Raw genomic sequence first — 25,592 nt, 5'->3', positions numbered from 1 at the left:
GGCCAGGCGGTACTGAAGCAGCACAAAGGTGTATTTGCTCGTGCCGCACGATCCTCCTCTGGGTGCGTTTGTTTTCAAGTTGTGTCACCCCTTTGTGGCATAAGGAACGCCACAGTGGCCTGTTAGCTGCAGCAGACTCCAGATCGCTGGGCTTGATGTTGCATTGTATGTATGCACATACATACAGACATACATACATACATACATACATACATACATACATACATACATACATACATACATACATACATACACATACACACATACACACATACACACGTACACACATACACACACACATACACACACACGAGTTTCACAGTAGGTGCTGGTGCCTATCGCAGCTGTTTTTGGGCAATATGTGGTGGACACAATGGAGTGGTTGTGTCTTAGTTTGCAGATGACATTGTGATCTGTAGCGAGAACGGGGAACAGGTGACGGAGAAACTAGAGATGTGGCGATATTCCCTGGAAAGGAGAGGAATGAAGATCAGTCGCAGCAAGACAGAATATCTGTGTGTGAATGAGAGGGATCCATGGGCAAGAGCGATGCTACAGGGAGAATAGATAAAGAAGGTGGAGGATTTTAAGTACTTGGGGTCAACTGTCCAGAGCAATGGAGAGTGTGGAAAAGAGGTGAAGAAGCGTGTCCAGGCAGGCTGGAGCGGCTGGAGAAAAATGTCAGGTGTGATGTGTGATAGGAGGGTTTCAGCCAGGATGAAAGGAAACGTGTATAAAACAGTGGTGAGAACAGCCATGATGTTTGGACTGGAGACAGTGCCACTGAAGAAAAGACAGGAAGCAGAGCTGGAGGTAGCAGAGCTGAAGATGTTGAGGTTTTCTTTGGGAGTGACCAGGTTGGATAGGATCAGGAATGAATACATTGGAGGGACAACTCATATTAGAGGCTTTGGAGAGAAAGTCAGAGAGGCCAGACTGAGATGGTTTGGACATGTCCAGAGGAAAGAGAACAACTATATCGGGAGAAGGATGCTGAATCTTGAACTGCCAGGCAGGAGACCGAGAGGAAGACCGAAGAGGAGGTTTATGGATGTCGTCAAAGAGGACATGAAGGTAGCTGTTGTGAGAGAGGAGGATGCACAAAACCAGGATAGATGGAGGACATTGATTCGCTGTGGTGACCCCTGAAGGGAAAAGACGAAAGGAAAAGAAGAAGATTGAATGCTTTAATGGGAAAAGGAATGTATTTTGGAAGCATGTGTGAAACAGTTTCGCTTGTGAGCAGTATCGTTGCTTATGGTTGAAAGACTATATAGCAAAATAATCTTATTGTTTAAAGAATACCATTTCTATTTTAGGAATAAGTCAAACCACAGGGGAAAACTAGTTTGTGTCATTCAATTATAAACCACATCTGATCACGTAAGCTGCAAACAGGTTCCGCTACTCAACACCAAGAAACATCATCAAAGTTGACAGTAAAATGATGGCTGAAACAATGGGAGATTTTTTTTACAATTACTGTCATTATCTTTCTCACACAGTCCAGAATGTGGTCCTGACTCACAAAACCGGTCTGTGACTAGAAAACATGCTCAACCAAATAATAGACTCGAGTGTTTGTTTGTCTTTGTTTTACGCAAGAGGATTAAGGCCAATGAAGAAAAAAATAAGGTTGGCAAGGTTCTTACTTTAATCTCAGAATTCTGACTTTATTCTCAGAATTTTTAACCCCAGAATTTTGAGATTAAAGTCAGTATCTCACTTCAAAGTCATAATTCAGAGATAAAAGTGATAATCTTGCCAACTTTATTTTGTTTTCTTCATTGGCCATAAAGTATTGTTTATCTTTCTTTTCTTTGTACATTTTTTGCTTACTTCTTTTTTTTGTTTTTTTTTCCTCACTTTTAAATGTATTGTCTTTTTTCACTTTACTCTGTTTATCAATTTCTTCATTGTTTTTTTTTTCTGAGAATTGTAATTTTAACAAATAATTATGCAATTGCAAATATATTTTTTTTTCAAACCATTTTTGTCATCTTATTTCTGGCCTCTTCCATCATAATTTAAGTGTTTTCTTTATTTCACTTTTTTTTTTGTTTATTTTACTTGGTACAATTTTTGTAGGCTTCGAATTATTTCTATACATGCAAGTGATTTCATTTTTTTGTTATATTTTATTATTGTTTTTGGCAAACCAATTATATTTGTGCATTTTTTCAATCATTTGCCTGTGACGATGTTAAGAAAGTTACATTGTATCCTCATTTTGTGTAATGCTGTAATACTGAGCTGATCTGGCAACCCAGCCACTACGCGGCATCACGTGACTTGACAGCGATAAAATCCAGTTTGTGTATATGTTTTTGACTTCTCGTACGATGAAAGCGCTGAAGATCTCAACAGGTTATGGGCCCAGGAGACGTTTGGGAGATAAAGTGAAGCCAAAAGTGTATCCAGACTTTAAAGAGCGGTGAGCAAACGAGGCTATCGCTAACCGGCTAAAACAGCGGTCAAGATGGATCAAGGAAGGGCAAGCAGGCACCTTCGACTGGCATTTGACAGAGATGAAGCTAAGTACGAGATATGGGAAACAAAAATGCTCGGACATTTTCATTTATTGGGACTAAAGAAGACCGTGCTAAGCGAGCCGGCGACGAATTCCGAAATGGCTACGGATGCAGAGAAAAATGCAGATGCGTATGCCGAATTGATAAATATGCTTGATGACAAGAGCCTCTCACTAATAAGAGAGATGCACCTGATGATGGAAGAAAGTCTTTGAAGATATTGAGAGTATATTATGCCGGGAAAGGAAAACCACGGATAATAAATCTGTACACCACGCTCACGTCCCTTCAAAAGAGGAACAATGAAAGTGTTACAGACTATATCATCAAAGCAGAAACCGCCATCACAGCACTCCGAAATGCGGGAGAAACTTTGGGAGATGGACTACTTGTTGCCATGGTATTAAAAGGACTATCAGCAAGTTTCAAGCCATTTGCAATCCATGTTGGGCATTCAAATGATGAAATCAAGTTTGCAGATTTCAAGACGAAGCTACGGAGTTTTGAAGCCACTGAGAAAATGAACACTGAGTCAGGGGACAGTGTGATGAAGACACAGGGTCGGAGTGGACGACAATCCACCAAAACCAACACCCGTGACCAGCACAGTGATGACACAAGCATAGTGTGTTTCAAGTGTGGGAGCAAAGGCCACAAAGCAAGAGAATGTCGACAGAAGACATGGTGCAGTCATTGCAAAAGCAATACACACAAAGACGCAACGTGCAGGCGTAAGGACAAGTACAGACGAGATGACGCCAGTAAAGCGTCAGAAGATGGCAACACCGACAACGTGCTCAAGATGAGGGACAGCAAGACCAGATCCAGGGAGCAGTTGGGTCGCGACATCCGAGAGAGAGGATTGATGGGGGACACGGGAGCCACTTCGCACATCATCACCGACGTGACCATGTTCAAGAATTTCAACAGCACGTTCAGACCGGAAAGACACCACATGGAGCTAGCGGACGGCACACAATGCAGCGCAGTCACACATAAAAGGGGAGATGCTGAGGTCTCTTTGAATGACATCAAAGGACAAAGACATAAAGCAACGCTGAAAGACGCTTTATACATTCCTTCATACCCCCCAAGACATTTTGTCTGTAAAGAAGGCGACCACCAACGGAGCAACAGTGTTATTTAAAGAAGGCAAAAATGCACTGATTACAAAAGGTGGGACAAAATATGACATACATGTGTATGGAAAGTTGTACTATTTACATATTGAGAAAGAGACACAGATAAATGAAACAGATGAAAACACATATTATGGCATGAGATTAAGGCCTAAGACTAGTGAGGTATTTCAGAAGCCTAATAAGAGAGCCCAAGAGTCATATATACAAGACAGGGATGCACGCGAAAGTGCAGTCACAGAGATTAGGCCAAATGAACAAAAACTCACACGACAAAGTGACACAAATGATGAACCTGAAAAAAAGAAGGTATCCTACTAGGGAAAGAAAGAAACCTAGTCACTTTGATGATTTTGTGATTGAGTATAGCGATAACGATGGGGAACACACCACAGTAGACTACTGTTACAGAGCTTTGTGTGGTGTTCCGCAAACATTTGCAGAGGCCATTGATAGAGTGCTTATGCACATTAGTAAACATATTACGTTATTTCATGCTTAGATTAGTAAACATATTATGTTATTCTATGTTTAGCTTAGTACATATTATGTTAGTGCATGTTTAATTTAGACTACATGGAATAATAAGATATTAGTTGAATAGTTTTGAAAGCCTGATGTAACGAGTATCAAGTTTCAGTCTATGTCAGGCATGGGCAAACTACGGCCCGCGGGCCACATACGGCCCGTTAGGCTTTTCAATCCGGCCCGCCGAACTTGCCCAAATTATAGTACAAACAGTGTCTAAAACTCATGACAAAAAGCTAGCGAACAACAGGGCAGATAACTGAAAAGTTGCCTGCCCCATTTTTCCCAACTTGAAGCAAAATGAGACCAATCCCATTAAGAAACATTGTCACAAAGTATAAAGTTTTTTTTTAAATCAACAATGCACCAACTACAAATGCTACGTTGCTTAATTTACGGCAAATGCGCATGGCTGTAAATTTTGCTACAGTAGTCGATTGTCATTGTGGTGCACAATGCAACGTTTGCAATGATTCCAACGAGCCACTAAGCCCCTTTCATAAATCTCACGTACACTTTACAGTCACGGTTTAATGTAAATTTACGTTTTGTAGCGTCACATATGTTGTTAGCTTCTTTTGAATCTTTCTTCTAGTTTGAGGTTCTGTGCATCTATTGGAAAATGACATGCAATTGCACGACTTTGTAACGCTTGCGAAAGTCCGGAAGAAAGAAGCAGGCTTCTGATTGGCTGCCGAACCGAGTATGCAAATTTCAACTGCAGGTAGTCTATGTTTGTGTGCTCGGCGACGGTACACGTGTATTGTTAGCTCGTGAAGGCGAGAGCGTCAGTGAGGAGTTTGTTGAGCGCGCGGTCAGGACAAACCATCTATGATTTGGCGGAATTTAACACAAGTAGGTATTATTTAGCTTGAATATTTCGTTGTGTAATAATATGTTTTGAATGTGATTCCATTTTTCAATAAATGTTGATTTCTTTGCCCCTTCGATGGAAACTTAAAAACAGACGCAATCTTGATAAATCACAGTGCATATCTTATTTTAATCTATTTCCATTTCCTCCTCCAAGTATCTGCGAAATAGTCTGTAAATGCCATATCTTGCATATTCATTGAGACAAATTTATTAACTGATCAGGGATATTTTTCACATTTGAAAGACAGTTAATAAATTGGGTTGTAGTGTTTTTACTGTGCTATGAGGTTTGTACATACTACATTTAAAGGACAACCGGCACCATTTTTTGTTTTTGTTTCCCACTGACATCAGAAAAACGTTTTATAGCATCTAAAATACCCAAATCAGGCAGGCTGATATTTTTAGTTAAATGAAAAACACCAATAAAAATGACTTCAAAATGAATCCGGAAAAGGTCAGTTTCAGAAGGTCCCACCCCTCTGTTCGTGACGTCACGCCAAGACGTCGTGCCTTGCTCGAGAATCAAAACAATGGCTTCAGATTCGGAGAAGATGTTTTCTTGTTCTTGTTCTTCTGAAGAGGAAAGCATAAATGTTTGCAATTCATTCTAGGAGTCCTCCCATACCAATTCGAGCCGTCAATGACAGCAATGTAGCACCCAGAAAAAGCAGAAGATTGCGCCCAAGCTCCGTTGGAAATGGGCTGATTTGTCAGCTGGGAATTTGTGTCAGCGAATATCAAATAGTTGTCTTGGTGCAACACACAACGATTCACCATGGCGTTATTTATGTGTTTTCCTTCTAATTTCGCCATCAACACGGATTAACACAAAGTTTTCAGACCAAACAAAGTACCCAAAATGCATTGTATGTCGCTTTCTCGGTCAGGGGCGGTCCAAACGTGACGTCACATGGGGATCGTCATCAACTCGAAAACAAGACTTCATATATTCAGCGCAAGTCTTAAAACGTAAACTACAGCTATATGCTGTGGAATCTTTGTAAAATACGCTCAGTCGAAGTCATTTGAAGTGATTTTATAAATTATGGACATAACTTGTTCGGAGTATTTCCGGCCCAAACACTCCCTCCAAATGCTCCTGGCCCGGCCCCTCTGTCAAATTTTAGAACCCAATGCGGCCCGCGAGTCAAAAAGTTTGCCCATCCCTGGTCTATGTTCTCCCAACACTGAGTTGTCCGTAGTTGATTGGACAGAAGATCGCTGCTGTGGACGTTCAAAACTAGTCCGAGCGGGAGGTCCTGTCTCTTTCTTTGTGCTCTTTGTTCTGTGTGCTCCTGGCTTCCTACGCTCCAACGAGAGAAGTGCTTTTTTCTGTCTCACTAGAATAAAGTAGTTTTGTTGTTCACCATCTATCGTCCTCGATGATATTTTTATCACAGAACTTCGTTGAACACCGAACCAGATGACAAACAAGAATTTGTACTAAACATAAATTGGTGCCGACACCCGTGCCAAGCAGACGGTCTGAAGAGGGGGGGGGGTTCCCGGTTGATCAGAATCAGAATCAGAATCATCTTTATTGCCAAGTATGTAGAACACACAAGGAATTTGTTTCCGGTAGAACACGCTGCACTAGTATCGTCGTCAAAAAAACTGCTAAGTGGGACTATACAGTTCCATTTTGGCTACTGTTGAAAGAGTTCAAAGAGTTCAAAAAGTTAATGGCTTGGGGGAAGAAGCTGCTTAAATGTCTGCTGGATTTGGTGCGCATGGATCGGTAGCGCCTGCCTGAGGGGAGTAGCTTGAAAAGGTGGTGGGCAGGGTGCGGAGGGTCCAGTAGGATTTTCCGCGCCCTAGTTTGGATTCTTGCAGTGTGCAAGTCCTCGAGAGTGGGTAGGGCGGTGCCAATGATTTTTTCCGCCGTCCTAACTGTCCGTTGATGGCTGACTACGAGAGACGGAGAGTTATTTTTTCTCTTCTCTCCGGTGGAGTTTGTCCGTGATTTCTCACGGGAGACAGGAAGATCATAATCTTCTTCGAAACACCTGCTTGTATCGGAGCGGTGGAACCTTTCCGACATTCTGGCTGACTGACTACATGGCTGTGTCACGAAGTTCGCTAGGTGAGTGACGCGCGAGCTAGCAGCCATTATTTGAATGTATTGTGAGATCCCTTTCTGGCCAGAGGTGTCTTATTCATGTTAATCCACGTATCGTATAATTTCTCCACTGTGAGACTAATAAAGGCATATCCAATCCAATCCAATCCAATCCAATCTACCAGTTTGTAACACGGTTTTTTTGGACTTTGACCGAGGTGGGTCTCCATAAAAGCCGGACCGAATTGTGCACTGAGGGACTAGTGTACGTGACAAATTCTGGTGCTTATATATGGGCCAGCTGCGTCTGGTTGAAGCCACACGCCGATGTAGAGTTTTCCAGTGAAAGATTCTTCACAAGGTGGTGATTTCCTGGAATTCAGTTCTGTGTGAGGGCCGTTAATGAATTGAGAAATCGAAAGGTTTTTTTTATTCTGATCCGGACGTTATATGTTATTTTAAAGCGCAGCTGCTACTGGTACTGGATTATCTGTGAAATTAATACATTCAAATTGGTTGATCTATGCTAGTATAGTGAAACAGAAACGTTTCTTTGTCTCACAAAAGGAGTCAGGAGCGAAGGAGTCATTTGAGCCGTGAGTGTGTGCGTGTGCATGTGAGTGTGTGCACGTGTGTGTGCGTGTGCATGTGCATTCATTGTGTATCTCAGTGCGTCTTTGGCTGGAGACTAACACAATTCTTTGTGTTTGAATTAACACTGTGGGTGTGTGTTTCTTTGGATAAGAGTTAACAGAAGGAATTTGTCGGTGAATTGGGGATTTGAGAGAATGGGTACAAATTTTTTTCAAAGAAAGCTCCAATTCACCGGGGTATGAAATTCAACGCAAAAAAAGTGGGGTAGGTGTGAAAACATATCCAGAGGACGCTCTGGACATGTTTTCTGACATGATGAGGATTCCATATATGTTGACCAATTCAAGCAGATTGGAAAGAATGAAAAAGCTATGTCTTCAAAGATGGCCGCTGGAAAAGTACCTCCTGCCTTAAAAGGACAAAGCAGCTCATTGTTTTGAAATAGCCATTACTGGCATGCAGAATTAACCACTGCGAGAGAAGGGGCGAGGTGTGAATTGGGGAATTTGAGCTTGGGAGTCAGAGGTCAAAGGGGGGGAGGATCTGCGCGCGGGGTCCACTCCACCACTTCCTCTAACGGCTGCCCTCTCTTTTCCTCCACTCACTCTTCCGCCTCCCCTTGCTGCTAATAAGAAGACCAGATGTGTTTTTAGGATAAGAACAGACTGGAACAAACGTCCCCTATTGGGAACACTCAGTCGTAACACCAAAAAAAAAAATTTCACAAGGAATGTCTTCATGTATTGCTGACTTTAAAAAATTCGATGACTTCTCAAATTCTTTTGTACATTGACGACATCTTGCTTGATTTACTAACTGAAGACAAAAAACTGCATAAATCACTTTGTTCCAAAATCTAGAACGTACAGGTAACAAAACTTCCTTGACTATGTTACAGTTTTGCCAAAAGAAGTTGAACTTCTAGAAAGAAAAAAAAGATGATGACATTTCTACAACCTGATTTGGATGACACACCTTTACCTGACAGCATCCACGTTGAAATTATTTCTGATGGTTCATTACCAAAAACGTATTCAACGCAAACAGCGGAAATTGTTGCATTGACCGAAGCGTAAATGGACAGAAGGAAAGATTGTTGAACATGCAGATTTATTGTGAGGATTGTTGAAAGCTATCCTCCTTCCAAAAAGGGTGGCTGTATGCAAATGTGCAGCGCACACAAGGGAGACAGCTAATCCTGGTAATGATAGAGCAGATGCAGCCACCAAGAAGGCTGCTCAGACTACTCTCAATCTAATAAATCAAGAGACACGTGAATTAGTGCCCACACAAGTTTTGAAGGATATGCTGTAAACCTAATCCACACGGTAATATGCGACCAAAAATAGGAAAATTTCCACAGGGGTCACACCCCTTTGAAGCGGTCCACATGGATTTCATTGAACTAAGCACAAGTAGTTCTTATAAATACTGTTTGGTGTTAATTGATTCATTCACCAAATGGGTGGAAATTGTGCCTTCAAAGAAATCCGACGCATTATCCGTTGCCAAAGCATTATGCAAACAAAGAGAGACAAAAGGGTAAATTTCAAAAATTGCTTTTACTGAAACAATCCCAGCTACTGGTAAACACGTGAAAAATTAGGAATGAGCAGATTTCAAGGGAGAATTGGATCAAAAATTTGTCAGACAGAGATCTCTCAGAGACAGAAAAGGCGGTACTAATCAAAGGTTTAAATTTCTCAGTGACTCCTAAAACAATACCTACAATAGATTACATCACAGCTACTGAATTGGCTATTAAAAATAACAAACTTTCGTATACAGAGGCAGATGATCTACGCACTAAAATATCAGCCCTTCTCAGTAGTGCCAAACTACCTCCATCCAACATAACATTAGAAGAGAGAAAGGCGTTAACTACTCTACAAAAAGACAAAAATATTACTATTTTGCCAGCAGACAAGGGCAGATGCACAGTGCTTCTCAACACATTGGATTATGAAGACAAAATAAATAGGTTAATCAGTGATTCTAACACTTATGAGCAACTAAAAAGGGACCCTTCCAATAGATACAAGAAAGAAATGATAGACTGTCTCCAAAAGTTAGAGAAAGGAAAACATTTAGACTAACAGATGTATTTTAGATTATATCCGGGAGAGGCCACGCCATGTATCTATGGCCTGCCAAAAATTCATAAAGAAGGGTTCCCCCTCAGACCCATTGTTTGTAGCATTGACTCCTCTACATACAATGTAGCCAAATATTTAAAAACTATTTTAGCTCCGTTGGTTGGTATCACAAAATATCACGTAGAGAACACCACAGGGTTTGTAGAGAGGATCAAAGACCTCATATTGGAAACTGAGGAAACTTTGGCATCATACGATGTGACTTCTCTCTTTACATCAGTCCCAACCCCAGCAGCAGTCTCAGTGGTGAGGACGAGACTGCTGGCGGACGTTTCTCTGCATGAAAGAACCAAACTTAAAGCGGATCACATATGCAAATACTACGTATTTTCAATTTCGGGAAAAACATTATAAACAAATTTATGGTTGTGCTATGGATGCAGCAGTTTCACCCATAGTGGCTAATCTGTACATGGAAGAGGTGGAGAAACAGGCCCTCACATTCTTCCCGGGGACAAAACCTAGACACTGGTTTAGATATGTGGACGATACTTTTGTCATAATAAAAAAAACAAGAAATTCAATCCTTCACAGATCACCTCAACTCTGTAGACATCAACATGAAATTTACTCGTGAGGACATTAAAGAGAACCAACTAGCCTTCTTGGATTGTAAAGTAATTATAAAAGAGGACAGAATGCTAAAAACAGAAGTCTTTAGGAAGGCTACGCACACTGACCAATGCTTACTTTTTGACTCTAACTACCCTTTACAACACAAATTAGGAGTTATCAGAACCCTACAGCATAGGGCTAAACTAGTACCAACTAGCATTGAAGGTTGAGAAAAGGAGTCAAAACATATCAGGCGAGCACTCACTAACTGTGGATACCCTCAGTGGTCATTCAACAAATGTCAGAAAGAAAGAATAGGGAATGAAACCAATAATTCTCAAGATACAAAAAGGAGAGGAGTAGCAGTACCTTACATTGCAGGAGTTTCTGAAAAATTACAAAGAGTCCTTTGGCAACACAAAATTCCTACTTATTTCAAACCGATAAACACGTTAAGGCAAAAATTAGTGCATCCAAAAGATAGGCTACCAAATGAAAAACAAAGTAATGTAGTTTATTCCATACATTGTAAGAATGACAATTGTAAAGAGCAGTACATTGGGGAGACTCAACAAATTCTCAAAAAAAACTTTATCAACATTGCAGGGGTAATACAAGTGGGCCTCAATCGGCAGTACATTTGCACCTAAAAGCTAGCAACCACTCATTTGACGACAATGAGGTTAAAATCTTAGCGAAAGAACATAGATGGTTTGAAAGGGGGGTCAAAGAAGCGATTCTTATAAAACAACAAAATCCTCCATTAAACCGGTCTGGTGGGGTGAGGTTCAATTTGGATCGTTCATACAATAGCCTGCTTAGGCAAAACAGGTTAGGCAACATTCGTAATGCTGATGAGGTGATACCGGTGGGAGTGGGGGAAATGGGCCAGTCGTTAGTCAGGAATGTAGGAACAATCAGTGAGGCCACAGGGAGGGGTCCTGCGGGTCCAACCTGAGAGTAATGACCTATCATAGCTGTGTCCGGCGCCGCCATGCCTGGACATTAGGGATATATAAATAGGGCCGATACGACCAGTCAGACTTTAGTTCGCTGACGAAGCCTCTTGGATAGGAGGCGAAACGTCCGAAACCTTCAAATTTGTACAGATGACGGCTGAAGAAACCTTCTCATCGATGGACCACTCCTGTACGACTGAGAGCTTACACAGACGTAGTGGAGAGCTGTGAGTTTCTTTAGCCAGTATCCTGGTGGGCCTGGTGCCGTCCAGTTTTTCATACCTGAGACTCTTTCTTGTATATCTGCCGCTGTGATGGTAACTGGGTTCTGTTCAGGGAGGTTGCTGTGCTCCTCTTTCAGAGTCACCAGCCATTGTGCACTGCTGTTATGTGTGACCTCCTCCCATATGCCTTTCCAGTATCTTTCAGTTTCCAGCCTAGAACCCTGCCACTGAGCGTAAACTTTCGCAGGTTGTGTTGCAAACAGCCTGTTTATTCTTCTGGCCTCATTCATTTTCGTGTACTACCTTTTTAGGCGACTGGACAAGGCCTGGAGCCTTTCTTTGCCAGTTTCGAGTGCTTCAGGTATGGTTTTCTGCATGTACCTCTTGGGTATTGGCCTTTTATTCACACCTCTCTGGGTCTCCGTCAATTGACTCACATCTTTCCGAGCCGCGCTGATTTTAGCCTCCAACCGTCTTTTCCATGGTGGGTAATGAATCTCGTGGCTCTCATGGTTGCTCTTGTAGCCAAGCATCTCTAGGATCACTGATGCTGAAGCGTATATCAGCTCATTGGTTTCCGTGATCGTTCGGATCGGGATCGTTCTCAGTGCTGCATTCAGTTTCCATGAGACTTTCAGGTGGTACTTCACATAGCCCTTGTAATCAGTTTCTTAGTTGCCCAGTTTTCATTCTTGCCATGATTTTATCTCTCATGTCAGTTGCTGCTTCGCTCAGGATTTCATTCATTGGGGCTGGTTTCCCAATCTCACCATTCATTGGGGCTTGCCTCCCAATCTCTGGTTGAACCTCTTCCTCTGATGTGGCAGCCTGGGGCCCTTCACCTCGGAATTTGTGTTGTACCTCATCAATCTCAAGTTGTGATAGCAATTGCCGTTTGTGGATATCGGAACACTGAACTACTAGTTGTTTCGTGGTCAACCTTGACTGTGGGTTTCGAAGTAACCATTCAGCCCCCATTCTCCGCATGTAACCCCTCTGACTAGGGTTGCTTGAGTAGTAGCGTTCCAACACGGCCATGTTATCGCATCTTGTCCATCTCCGTTTTGTCCCAGTAGCCCATTTTTCATTAAGGTGCTCTGGTTCCCCAGCACCTGACGCAGACCTTGTTTGGCCGGGCGACGTCTGACCGGCATGTCATTCGATTTATTGTCTCTCATCATTGTATGAGGTAGGCATTAGCGTGCAGGACCCACACTGTATGATGTTTTGTGCTCATTTTTCTCTGCCTCAAGCGGGATTCGAAACTTCGTCTCCCATATGCCAAACTATATATATATATATATATATATATATATATATATATATATATATATATATATATATATATATATATATATATATATATATATATATATATATATATACACACAGCAATTTTTTTTTTTTTTTTTCACGGGCGTCCAAGAGCCTAACCCAGACATGGGCAAACTACGGCCCGCGGGCCACATACGGCCCGTTAGGCTTTTTGATCCGGCCCGTCGAACTTGCCCAAACTATAGTAAAAACAGTGTCTGAAACTCATGACGAAAAGTTAGCGGACAACAGGGCAGATAACTGAAAAGTTGCCTGTCCCATTTTTCACAACTTGAAGAACAATGAGACAACTAATCACATTAAAAAACATTGTCACAAAGTATAAAGTTTTTTTTTAATCAAGAATGTACCTACTACAAATGCTACGTTGCTTAATTCACGGTAAATGTGCATGGCTGTAGATTTTGCTGCAGCAGTCGATTGTCATTGTGGGGCACAATGCAACGTTTGCATTGGTTGCTACGAGCCACTAAGCCCCTTTCATAAGTCTCACATACACTTTACAGTCACGGTTTAATGTAAATTTACGTTTTGTAGCGTCACATATGTTGTTAGCTTCTTTTGAATCTTTCTTCTGGGCTGAGGTTCTGTGCATCTATTTTGGAAAATGACATGCAATTGCACGACTTTATAACGCTTGCAAAAGTCCGGAAGAAAGAAGCAGGCTTCTGATTGGCTGCCGTGCCGAGTATGCACATTTGAACTGCAGGTAGCCTACGTTTGTGTGCTCGGCGACGGTACACGTGTATTGTTTGCGCGTGAAGGCGAGGGCGGCAGTGGAGAGTTTGTTGAGCGCGCGGTCAGGACAAACCATCTATGATTTGGCAGAATTTAACACAAGTAGGTATCATTGCGCTTGAATATTTCGTTGTGTAACAATATGTTTTGAATGTTGAAAGTGATTCCATTTTTCAATAAATGTTGATTTCTTTAACTTTGCCCCTTCAATGCAAACTTATTAAAAACAGATGCAATCTTGATCACAGTGCATATGTTATTTTAATCTATTTCCATTTCCTCCTCCAAGTATCTGCGAAATAGTATGTAAACGCCATATTCCTTGAGCCAAATTTAATAACTGATCAGGGATATTTTTTACATTTGAAAGACAGTTAATAAATTGGGTTGTAGTGTTCTTACTGTGCTCTGAGGTTTGTACACACTACATTTAAAGGACAACCGGCACCATTTTTTTTTGGTTTCCCACTGACATCAGAAAAACGTTTTATAGCATCTAAAATACCCAAAACAGGCAGGCTGATATTTTTAGTAAAATGAAAAACACCAATAAAAATAACTTCAAAATGAATCCGGAAATGGCCAGTTTTAGAAGGTCCCACCCCCTTGTTCGTGACGTCACGCCAAGACGTCTTGCCTTGCTCGAGAATCAACACAATGGCTTCAGATTCGGAGAAGATGCTTTCTTGTTACTCATCCAGTTATGAATATGATTCAAATAGTTCTGAAGAGGAAAGCATAAATGTTTGCAATTGATTCAAGGAGTCCTCCCATATTAATTCGAGCCGTCAATGACAGCAATGTAGCACCCAGAAAATGCAGAAGATTGCGCCCAAGCTCCTTTGGAAATGGGCTGATTTGTCAGCTGGGAATTTGTGTCAGCGAATATCAAATAGTTGTCTTGGTGCAACACACAACGATTCACCATGGCGTTATTTATGTGTTTTCCTTCTAATTTCGCCATCAACACGGATCAACACGAAGTTTTCAGACCAAACAAAGTACCCAAAATGCATTGTGTGTCCTTTCTCGGTCAGGGGCGGTCCAAACGTGACGTCACACGGGGATCGTCATCAACTCGAAAACAAGACTTCATGAATATTCAGCGCAAGTCTTAAAACGTAAACGTATAGCTATATGCTGTGGAATCTTTGTAAAATACGCTCAGTCGAAGTCATTTGATTGACTCGCTAAGCTAAGTTAGCAAATGAATTGCACACTGTAAATTGACCGTTGTCCGGCAATCACAATCCAAGTTTAATTTGACACTGCAAACAATGTCTCATTATAGTGCTCTATTTGAATATAAACACTCCTCTTCACTTTAAAACGCAAATTGGCACCTAAAATAAAAATAAACAGTGACCAAACTCTTCTTGAGTGTGAGTGTACAATATGAAAGAAAATATTTTGTCAACGATAATATTTCGCGACATGGTGGTCGGCGGGTCAGCATGTCTACCGCACAACACAGGGACTATTCAGTTTGCCTGTGCGAGTTCCCTCCCGCATTCCAAAAACATGCATGACAATGGAAACATTTTTAATTGTCCCTTCGTGTGAATGAGTGTGGAATTTTGTTTGTCTTTGTGTGCCCTGCGATTGGTTGGCAACCAGTTTAGGTTGTACCGCACCTTTTGCTGGAAGTCTGTTGGGTTAGGCTCTTGGACGCCCGTGAACCCAGCGAGAATATGAGTGTGAGAAGATTTGCAATTCTTCCTTTTAATTTGTGACTTTTTAAATTTGCTCTTCACCTTTGCTCCTCGCCGATCAATCCAAATGTATTTAAAGCATTTTTTTTTCAATTTAGCATGATGACAATTTTGAATCTTTGTAACAAATTGTTGTTCCAAAGTACAAATGTTGTTTACATGGACAAAAACCTTTTTGATTCAATTGAAAGCATTCCTGATATTATGTATCGAAAAACAATGTGATTATCCTCATCTAAAAATAATAGGTTGCTTTTTTAACTCAAAATAATGGATTGCTTTGCCTGAATAAATTACATTTCTGAGAGGTAAAACTTTCGGTGACACCAACTGAATACCGTGATACCTTGGCTTACGAACTTAATTGGTTCCCAGACAGTGTGTGTAAGGTGAAAAGTGTGTATCCCAAAAATTAATTTCCCATAGGAAACCATTAAAATGAGAATAATCCTTTCCCAGGTCCCCATCAAACATAATTTTCTACTGTCTAATTTTATTAGCCTTAAAACTCCACAAAATATACCTTATTTAATATTTAATAAATGTGCTATGGTATTATAATTAAAAAAATAAACTGTACTGTATAATACAGTCGTTTTATTTACCCTTGTGATGGTTGTTGATGACTTGATGGAATGAAGAGGCCGGTTTCATAGCATTAAACACTTGATGAGGAATGTTCACCATCTTGAGGAATGATCCCTTGGAAGTGCTTTCTCTGCGATAATTTTACCTTTTTCCTCATGAATTGTGTTCTGTTTAGCTGGGTTGGTAGCTTTTTGCATCAACTGTACAGATGGCTTGTGCAGGTTATTTGTGGAGCCTGATTGATCGGATATTATAACCTTCCAGACTACACTCTGCTTTTGAATTATTAAAGTGTAAACGAGTCCAAATTTCATTGTTTTCCATCCATTTTCTCACAATTTCACTTTTGTTTATTTTTCACTTTTGTTTTTTTGCTTCAAGCTCTATCGTCTCCCTTTTTTTTTGTGTTTTCTCACTCTCTCTCGTCTGCCTGTCTCTTTAATGTTTAACTCCCCTTGCCCTCACCACTGCGTGCTTGACCAATCACGTGGCTTTAACTGAAGATGACGTTTTATTTTGGGGAGAACGGCCTCACTCTCTCTCTCTGTCTGTCACGTCATCACGTGGCTTTAACCAAAGACCGGTCGGGGAATAGAGGACAAAACAGTGGGCCACCATTTCCTTGTTCGGAGAACGGGCTCGTTCGCGAACGACACATCCCTCATTGTGCCAGCTCTGAGTGTATCCCGAAAAATAGTTTGTATGCCAATGTAAAATTTTCATAAATGTCACATTCGTAAACCGAAAAGTTTTTAACCCAAGGGGTTCGTAAACCGAGGTATCACTGTAGTTTTAAAGGACAACTAACACCATTTTTTGTTTCCTAACTGACATCAGAAAAACGTTTTATAGCATCTAAAATACCCAAAAACGCAGGCTGATATTTTTAGTCAAATGCAAAACACCAATAAAAATGACTTTAGGTGTCCAAAAACTGCCACAAATCAGCTCGAAACTGGGGATTTTAAGAAAGTCCCGCCCCCAGTTCGTGACGTCACGCCAGGTCGTCTTGCCTTGCCCAAGAAACAAAACAATGGGCTCACGGAGTTCAGATTCGGAGAAGATGCTTTCCTGTTACTCATCCAGTTATGAATATGATTCAAATAGTTCTGAAGAGGAAAGCATAAATGTTTGCAATCGATTAAAGGAGTCCTCCCATATCAATTCGAGGCGTCAATGACAGCAATGTAACGTCCCAGAAAATGCACAGGATGTCGCCAAAGCTCCGTTGGAAATGGGCTCATTTGACTGCTGGGAATTTATGTCAGCGAGTATAAAATAGTAGTCTTGGTGCAACACACAATGATTCACCATCGCGTTATTTATGTGTTTTCCTTCTAATTTTTCCATAAACACAGATCAAAATGCATTGTGTGTCACTTTCTCAGTCAGTGACGAGACCTACCGTCTACGTCGCGGTAGGTATCATCACCACTCGAAAACAAGACTTCCTGAATATTCAGCGCAAGTCTTAAAACGTATAATATAGCTATATGTGGTGGAATCTTTGTAAAATATGCTCAATAGAAATCATTTGAAGTCTTCTTCCTCTTTTCCTTTCGGCTTTTCCCTTCAGGGGTCCCCACAGCGAATCATTGTCCTCCATCTTTGCCGGTTTTGTGCATCCTCTTCTCTCACACCAGCTACCTTCGTGTCCTCTTTGACCACATGCATAAACCTCCTCTCATTTGAAGTGATTTCACAAATTATGGACACAAATTTTCCGGAGGTTGTCGGTTGTCCTTCAAATATGTCGAAGCCTAGATTTTTACTTGGACCGATCATTGTAATAGTTTATTTAGTGTATTTTGTCTTTGTACAGATTACATAAGCATCTATATAGTTTGCATTGAAAATCAATGAGTTTTATGATGATACTTCAAATCTTCAATCAATCACTTTATATTTTAGTGTGACTGTAGTGCACAGGTTACAAATGGAAAGCCACGAAAGTAAGTGTCCATCAAATGTGGCATATACCAAGGTGATGCACTCTCCCCTATGCTGTTCTGCATAGGACTGAACCCCCCCCCCCAGCCAAATAATCGCCAAAACAGGCTATGGATACCACCTCAGAAATGAAATTACGATCAGTCACATAAAGCTGACATAAAGCTGTATGCTAAGAGTGAAAGGGACATGGACTCCACACAACCAGGATCTACAGCAGGGACATCGGGATGTCATTCGGGCTGGAGAAATGGAGTCGGATGGTGACTAAGAGGGGCAAGGTAGTCAACACTGCATGGGTCTCACTCCCTGAAGGAACAATAGCAGACGTTGAAAAAAGCTCTCTGTGCTCCGGCAAATAAACATCCTACTTGTTCAATCAAAACAAGTAGGACGATCTGGAGTTTTTATTCTACTAAATGCATCGCAAACACACTGCAGAGTTGCTGGGCTGCCACTGTAGCCCTCCTAGCCGTAGAATGAAAAAAAACAGGGTCTGCGGTCGTGGTCGTAAGTGCGGTGTGACGACACGCATGACAGTAGTTATACAGAGCAGACACCGTCTCGGCAACATTTCCTGTAGTACTGTACGTCCCCCATTTTAGCTCGGGTCCTCTACCCGAGGCCAGGAAGCTAGCAGGTTCTGCACGGTATCCGTGCTGTTCCTAGCACTGCGGTTTTCTGGACCGAGACATACAATGTTGTTCCCGGGATGTGTTGCAACCATTCGTCTAGTTTGGGGGTCACTGCCCCGAGTGCTCTGACCACCACAGGCACGACTGTCACCTTTACCTTCCAGGCTCTTTCCAGCTCCTCTCTGAGCCCTCAGTATTTCTTGAGTTTCTCATGTTCCTTCATTCTGATGTTTCCACCAATCGGGATCCACGACAACAGCTTTCCTCTGCCTTATACCTATGACCACGATAGCAGGTTGGTTGGCCATTACCATCTTGTCAGTCTGTATTTGGAAGTCCCACAGGATCTTTGCTTGGTCATTTTTTACCACCTTGGGAGGTGTTTACCATTTTGACCTTTGGGTTTCCTGTCCATACTCTGAACCAGTGACGTGCAGTCAGGGGAGGCAGGTGATGCTGTGCCTCACCTCTCATCACGGCAATATCAAATGACAAAATAAATTAAACAGTTATATTTATTTAGTGATTTTTACTTTGATGTTTTTTCCATTTAACTTCACCATTTTTTTTCAAAATCGCTGAATTTTCATATTTACCGTTCAAATACTAAGTAGAGACGAGCAGTGAGACACCAGTCGGCTGAGCCTCACCATGGATTGCGCAATGACTATGCTAACTGTGCTGGCTTGCTCTGCAGTGAGACCGCATTGCTGTCTCTCTGCATATCGCTATTAAAATTTTCAAAAGCTTTTAGTATATGAACGAAATGTCTACAGTTTAGCTGGTGTATATAATTTACAGTCACTGTACATTATAAACACCACTTCTGTACAACTGAGAGCTTATACAAACGTACTGTACTACAGTGTTTATTTTATTTTATTTATCAAAACTGTGTGCGTAGGTGAGGCACACAGTTCTCCTGCCTCATCACAGAGGGCGCTGGTGATTAGAGATTCTTCTTGCAACTCCTCGGCTGCAGAATAATAGAATTAGTGACAGCAAGCTGCAGTAAACAGTGAGCAAGTTAAGTGCAACCATCCAGTCATTTTTTCGTGTTGCTTGGCCTTATTTTCAGAATGGTGGATTACATATCTAAATTGAAAGAATTTTCTCAACTGGACTTTCAATCAAAGCAGGAGATAATAATTAAAGGAAGACCAACACCGGACTGTATAGCTCACAAACGGTGAGGGATGGATGTATAACTACTGGACAGCTTCTCAGCTTTTTGGCCAACAAGGATCTCATTGAAACTATTCCTGAAGCGACAAAGTTGCTCCAGGTCGTGCTCACTGTTCCAGCGACTACAGCATCAGTGGAATGGTCATTCTCAGCAAAAAGGACTGAAAACATATATTCGGAACAGGACTGATCAATGATGACTTTCTTCACAGGCAGTGATCTCCATTGAGACAGAGAGACTTGGACTTCATTCATAAGTAAATGTAACATGATAATAACGTTTTTTTAAATTATGGTTTGTCTATGCTACAGTTTGTATACAGTATATAAAGAATGCTGACATGACGTTTTAAATAAAACACGTTAACTGTTGCCAATCAAATGGTGAATAAGCTACTCTGTGGACTTCATATGTTTGTAAATCTGACTGTGATGACGTCAGTGTCTCACCAGCCATGAACCTCACTGCACGTCACTGCACTGAACAGATGTTTCTGTAGACTATTCCAACCACCTGGTTATGTCGCTCCATGTAGGCTTTCCCTGCCAGCATCTTACACCATGCAGTTTTGTGTTGGATTCAGTGGCGGTTCGTGCATTTCACACCTAGGCCTTCAGTGAAGTCCTGCTTAGTCCGACTTGAACAAATATCCCTCGTAATACCCTAATTTATGACACAACGGCTGGAGATATCCTTTACAAAAGCACACGCACGCAGTAGTGGGCGTGGCATCACCTTAATCGTCTACAACACAGGCTATTTTTCCGGAGCAATTACACATCAATAAATCTGCATCAGCAATTAGAACTTGTCACTATACGTGATACTGCAAACACTTAAAAATAAAAGGAAATTTAAAATCATTTGTCCACAAAGTTGTATGAAGTCCACCAAGAATATGCAATCTTTAACAAGATTTTACGCTAAATTACAAAATGTCAGTTTAATATAAGAAAAACAACAAGACGTTCACAAAACGAACTATTTGTTGAAAATAAAAGTAAACAAATCTTTTTTCATTTGTTCTTGAGAATAGGCTTACCTACATGCGATAGCGAGTTGTCCTCTCCTTCAGCCATTGTGGGTTAAAAAAGCGAATAGATATACTTGGTTTTTCTGCTAAAGTTTCCGGGTTCCCGGGCTGAGGGCTGAGGTAAAGTGAGTATCCAATCACAGGACGCGTACGTCATGTTCAACGCAAGGCCCTCTAGCTGGCCTTACTGTGCTACTCGTGATCCGATTGGCTATCGTAACTGTATATCAAGTACATGTGCCCGTTCATGTACAGCGCACAGACGCCCTCACTGTTGATTCTGAAGGCGTCGGTCAGATTTCATACAGCCTGGCGACACAAACTAGCTGAATTCTGATTGGATTAAAAACTCTGACCTAAAACTACAACACTGAATGGAGCATAACCAAATGGATATAATATAACATCAAGAAAACAGTATGTACAATAATTATATATATATATAGAAAAAATATTTTTTTTAATGAAATTGACTTTCATTATAATTATGATAATGATGTCTGATTATGTTAGGCCAGCAGAGAAGGCCTTGCTGGCCCTGATGGCCCACCATTGGTTGGATTGTCTCAGGTGTCTCTTTGCACAACCTACACATTGGGTCTTGACTGGTGTTGTATATCCATGCCTCTATGGCTCTGGTGCCCAGGGCCTGCTCTTGAGCAGCCAGGATGAGTGCCTCTGTGCTGTCCTTTCGGCCAGCCCTCTCTCGCCACTGATAGGACTTCTTGAGATCAGCCACTTCAGTTATGGTTCGGTGCTACATCCCATGTAGGGGGTTTTCCTCCCATTATGGTCCCTCTTCCAGCACATCATCCTCTGTTCCCCATTGTCCGAAACATTCTCTGAGTACATCATCCGTTGGAGCCCTCTCTCTGATGTATTCATGGAGCTTGGATTTTTCATCCCGGTCAGTGGCTGTCACACTCACTTCACTAGTCCCCGACCTCCTTCCTTACGGCTTGTGTACAGTCTCAGGGTGCTGGATTTGGGATGGAACTCTCAATGCATGGTGAGGAGCTCTCGGGCTTAATATCAGTGGTCTGAATATCTTCCTTTAGCCACCTTATTATTCCTGCAGGGTATCTGATCATTGGCAGGGCATAGCTGTTTATTGCCCAGATCTGGTTCTTGCCATTGAGCTGGCTTCTTAGGACTTGCCTTACTTGCTGGAGGTATTTGATTGTAGCCACTTTCCTTGTTGCGAGTTCGAGGTTACCATTGGCTTGTGGTATACCGAGGTACTTATAGCTACAGTAAAGTCTTGTTATATCAATATCGGTTATATCGATAGTACTGCTTATTACGATACTATTTCTATGAACGCAAGGAGAAAATTTACATGACGCAGGATCGGATAAATTGATAGTCCGGTTATAACGATATTTTTTCCGACTCCCGAGAATATAACAAGACTTTACTGTATTTTCAATGTCTGCTATTGTTCCTTCAGGGCGTGAGTCCCCTGCAGTGTTGACTACCTTGCCCCTCTTAGTCACCATCCGACTCCATTTCTCCAGCCCGAATGACATCCCGATGTCCCTGCTGTAGATCCTGGTTGTGTGGAGTCCATGTCCCTTTCGCTCTTCGCATACAGCTTTTCGTCAGCTTTATGTGACTGATCGTAATTTCATTTCTGAGGTGGTATCCATAGCCTGTTTTGTCGATTATTTGGCTGGGGGGGGTTCAGTCCTATGCAGAACAGCATAGGGGAGAGTGCATCACCTTGGTATATGCCACATTTGATAGACACTTACTTTACCATTGGCTTCACGTGTGGTTTTCCACATCATCATCGAGTTTGCAACAAAGGCTCTCAGAATCCTGTTGATCTTATACAACTCCGAGCATTCGGTGATCCATGTGTATGGCATCGAGTCATAGGCTTTCTTGTAATCAATCCAGGATGTGCACAGGTTGGTATGTCGGGACCTGGAGTCTTGTGCTGTCAACCAGTAGCTGATGTTTGTCACCTGTGGTATCTCTACTAATGCTTCTCGGTGGTTTGCTGATGTATTGATCCATCTGTGCACTTATCTTAGCCGCAATGATGCATGACATGGGCTTCCATGTTGTGGAGAAACAGGTTATTGGCCGATAGTTGGAAGGAAATCCATCCTTTGAGGAATCCTTCATGATCAGGATTGTTCGCCCTTCGGTTAGCCATCCTGGGTGAGTCCCATCCATCAGCAAATGGTTCATTTGTGCTGCTAGGCGCTCGTGGAGTGTTGTGAGTTTCTTTAGCCAGTAAGTGTGGACCATGTATGTGGCTTGGTGCCGTCAAGTTTTTCATATTTGAGACTCTTTTTTTGTGTGTCTGCCGCTGTGATGGTAACTGGGTTCTGTTCAGGGAGGTTGCTGTGCTCTCTTTAAGAGTCACCACACATTGTGCACTGCTGTTATGTGTGACATCCTTCTCCCATATGCCTTTCCAGTTCTATCAGTATCTTTCAGTTTCCAACGTTGTTGGGTCTGCTCTGCTGTTAGAAACCTGCCACTGAGCGTACACTTTCGCAGGTTGTGTTGCGAACAGTCCGTTTATTCTTCTGGCTTCATTCCCTTTCGTGTACTTCTTTAGGCGACTAGACAAGGCCTGGAGCCTTTGTTTGGCAGTTTTGAGTTTGTCAAGTATGGTTATTTCTCTCTCTCTCTCTCTTTTATATATATATATATATATATATATATATATATATATATATATATATATATATATATACAGTGAGACCTCAACTTACGAACTTAATTGGTTCCCAGACAGAGTGTGTAAGGTGAAAAGTGTGTATCTCAAAAAAAAAAAATCCCGAAGGAAACCATTAAAATGGGAATAATCCGTTCCCGGGTTTCCATAAAATATACTTTTCAACTAAATAAGCCTTAAATCTACACACAACATACCTCATTCTATGTATACTAAATGTGCTATTGTATTGAAATGAAACAAATACACTGAATTGTATCATAAAGTCACTTTATTTACATTTGTGATGGTCATTTATGGCTTGATGGAATGGCGTTGGAGGTCGAAGGTCAAAGGGAATTGCTGTTTGGAAAGAGAGGCACATTACATGAGGACTGTAATTAAAGAAATAAACTGTGCTGTAAAATAACGTTTTATTTACCTTTTTGATGGTCGTTGATGGCTTACGGAAGGAGAGTCACCTTCCATAAGGACTGTTGGTAACTTAACCTCTGGTGCTGTTCGGTCGTGTGCTTCCGCCGAAGATCACTCCGCCAGCCGTGGTGGGTGTGTATTATGAAAATAGTGCTTATTATAAGGTTTAATTTTCATAAATTTAACGTTTGTAAGACGAAAAGTTTGTAAGTTAAGGTGTTTGTAAGTTGAGGTCTCACTGTGTATATATATATATATATATATATATATATATATATATATATATATATATATATATATATATATATATATATATATATATATATATATATATATATATATATATATATATATATATATATACAGTAAAGTCTCGTTATATCGATATCGGTTATATCGATAGTACCGCTTATTACGATACTATTTCCATGAACGCAAGGAGAAAATTACATGCGCGCAGGATCCGATATATCGATTATATTGATATTTTTTCGGATTCCCGAGAATATCGATATAACGAGACTTTACTGTATATATATATATATATATATATATATATATATATATATATATATATATATATATATATATATATATAGTCCAGATTACTTTTTGTGTCATTATTTACTTCACGTTTTGTCGAGTGGAACTTTGAAGCACATGTGCTTCATAGTGCTTTTCTATTGCTCAGTTAATCACAAGACGAAACCCATGCGACTTCACCCATCCCTTCTGCCATACTGTGTTGCAGAAATAAAAGAAATAAAAAGACACATTCACGCGTCTCGTCTTCATTAAGACGGCAGCATCGTGGAGACGAAGACAGTCACTGTTGTGACACCCGTCACATTGGTGCCGTGACCCGGATCACAAATGACTCTCCACTTCGGACCGGGACCGCGATGCTGCACAATGAAGACGCTGTGCTGTCCCATCACTCGGTGGACGGTGTGTCAACCCCCGTTTTGGAAATACATGTAGAGTGTTAATTGTCTGACCTGCTGTTTTGCAATTAGTGTGTTTTTTTTCATGTACGTGTTTTTGTGTCTTAAGTCTAAGAATGAGCTCCTTACAAGTAACAAGTAGCACACCTTTCAGCATCTAAAATACCCAAAAACGCAGGCTGATATTTTTAGTCAAATGCAAAACACCAATAAAAATGACTTTAGGTGTCCAAAAACTGCCACAAATCAGCTCGAAACTGGGGATTTTAAGAAAGTCCCGCCCCCAGTTCGTGACGTCACGCCAGGTCGTCTTGCCTTGCCCAAGAAACAAAACAATGGTCTCACGGAGTTCAGATTCGGAGAAGATGCTTTCCTGTTACTCATCCAGTTATGAATATGATTCAAATAGTTCTGAAGAGGAAAGCATAAATGTTTGCAATCGATTAAAGGAGTCCTCCCATATCAATTCGAGGCGTCAATGACAGCAATGTAACGTCCCAGAAAATGCACAGGATGACGCCAAAGCTCCGTTGGAAATGGGCTCATTTGACTGCTGGGAATTTATGTCAGCGAGTATAAAATAGTAGTCTTGGTGCAACACACAATGATTCACCATCGCGTTATTTATGTGTTTTCCTTCTAATTTTTCCATAAACACAGATCAAAATGCATTGTGTGTCACTTTCTCAGTCAGTGACGAGACCTACCGTCTACGTCGCGGTAGGTATCATCACCACT

At 41.3% G+C, this 25,592-nt stretch overlaps 1 long non-coding RNA gene across 2 annotated transcripts; it reads left to right on the top strand.

Annotated features, from left to right (window-relative positions):
• The first annotated feature begins 4,702 nt into the window (after positions 1-4,702).
• LOC148898019 (uncharacterized) lies at positions 4,703-24,991 on the top strand. Of its 2 annotated transcripts, none has more exons than XR_016115000.1 (3): positions 4,703-5,053; positions 7,030-7,160; positions 24,662-24,991. It is a non-coding gene; the product is annotated as an uncharacterized LOC148898019 (long non-coding RNA). The 2 variants fall into 2 exon arrangements; XR_016115001.1 differs by lacking the exon at positions 24,662-24,991 and adding an exon at positions 7,704-7,735.
• The last annotated feature ends 601 nt before the right edge of the window (positions 24,992-25,592 follow it).

The sequence above is a fragment of the Hippocampus bargibanti genome, linkage group LG05, assembly GCF_051943395.1.
Source record: "Hippocampus bargibanti isolate YZ-2025 linkage group LG05, ASM5194339v1, whole genome shotgun sequence".
Classification (NCBI taxonomy): domain Eukaryota; kingdom Metazoa; phylum Chordata; class Actinopteri; order Syngnathiformes; family Syngnathidae; genus Hippocampus; species Hippocampus bargibanti.
The sequence above is the reverse complement of the archived record's forward strand: the minus strand, read 5'-3'. Positions and strand labels throughout refer to the sequence as shown.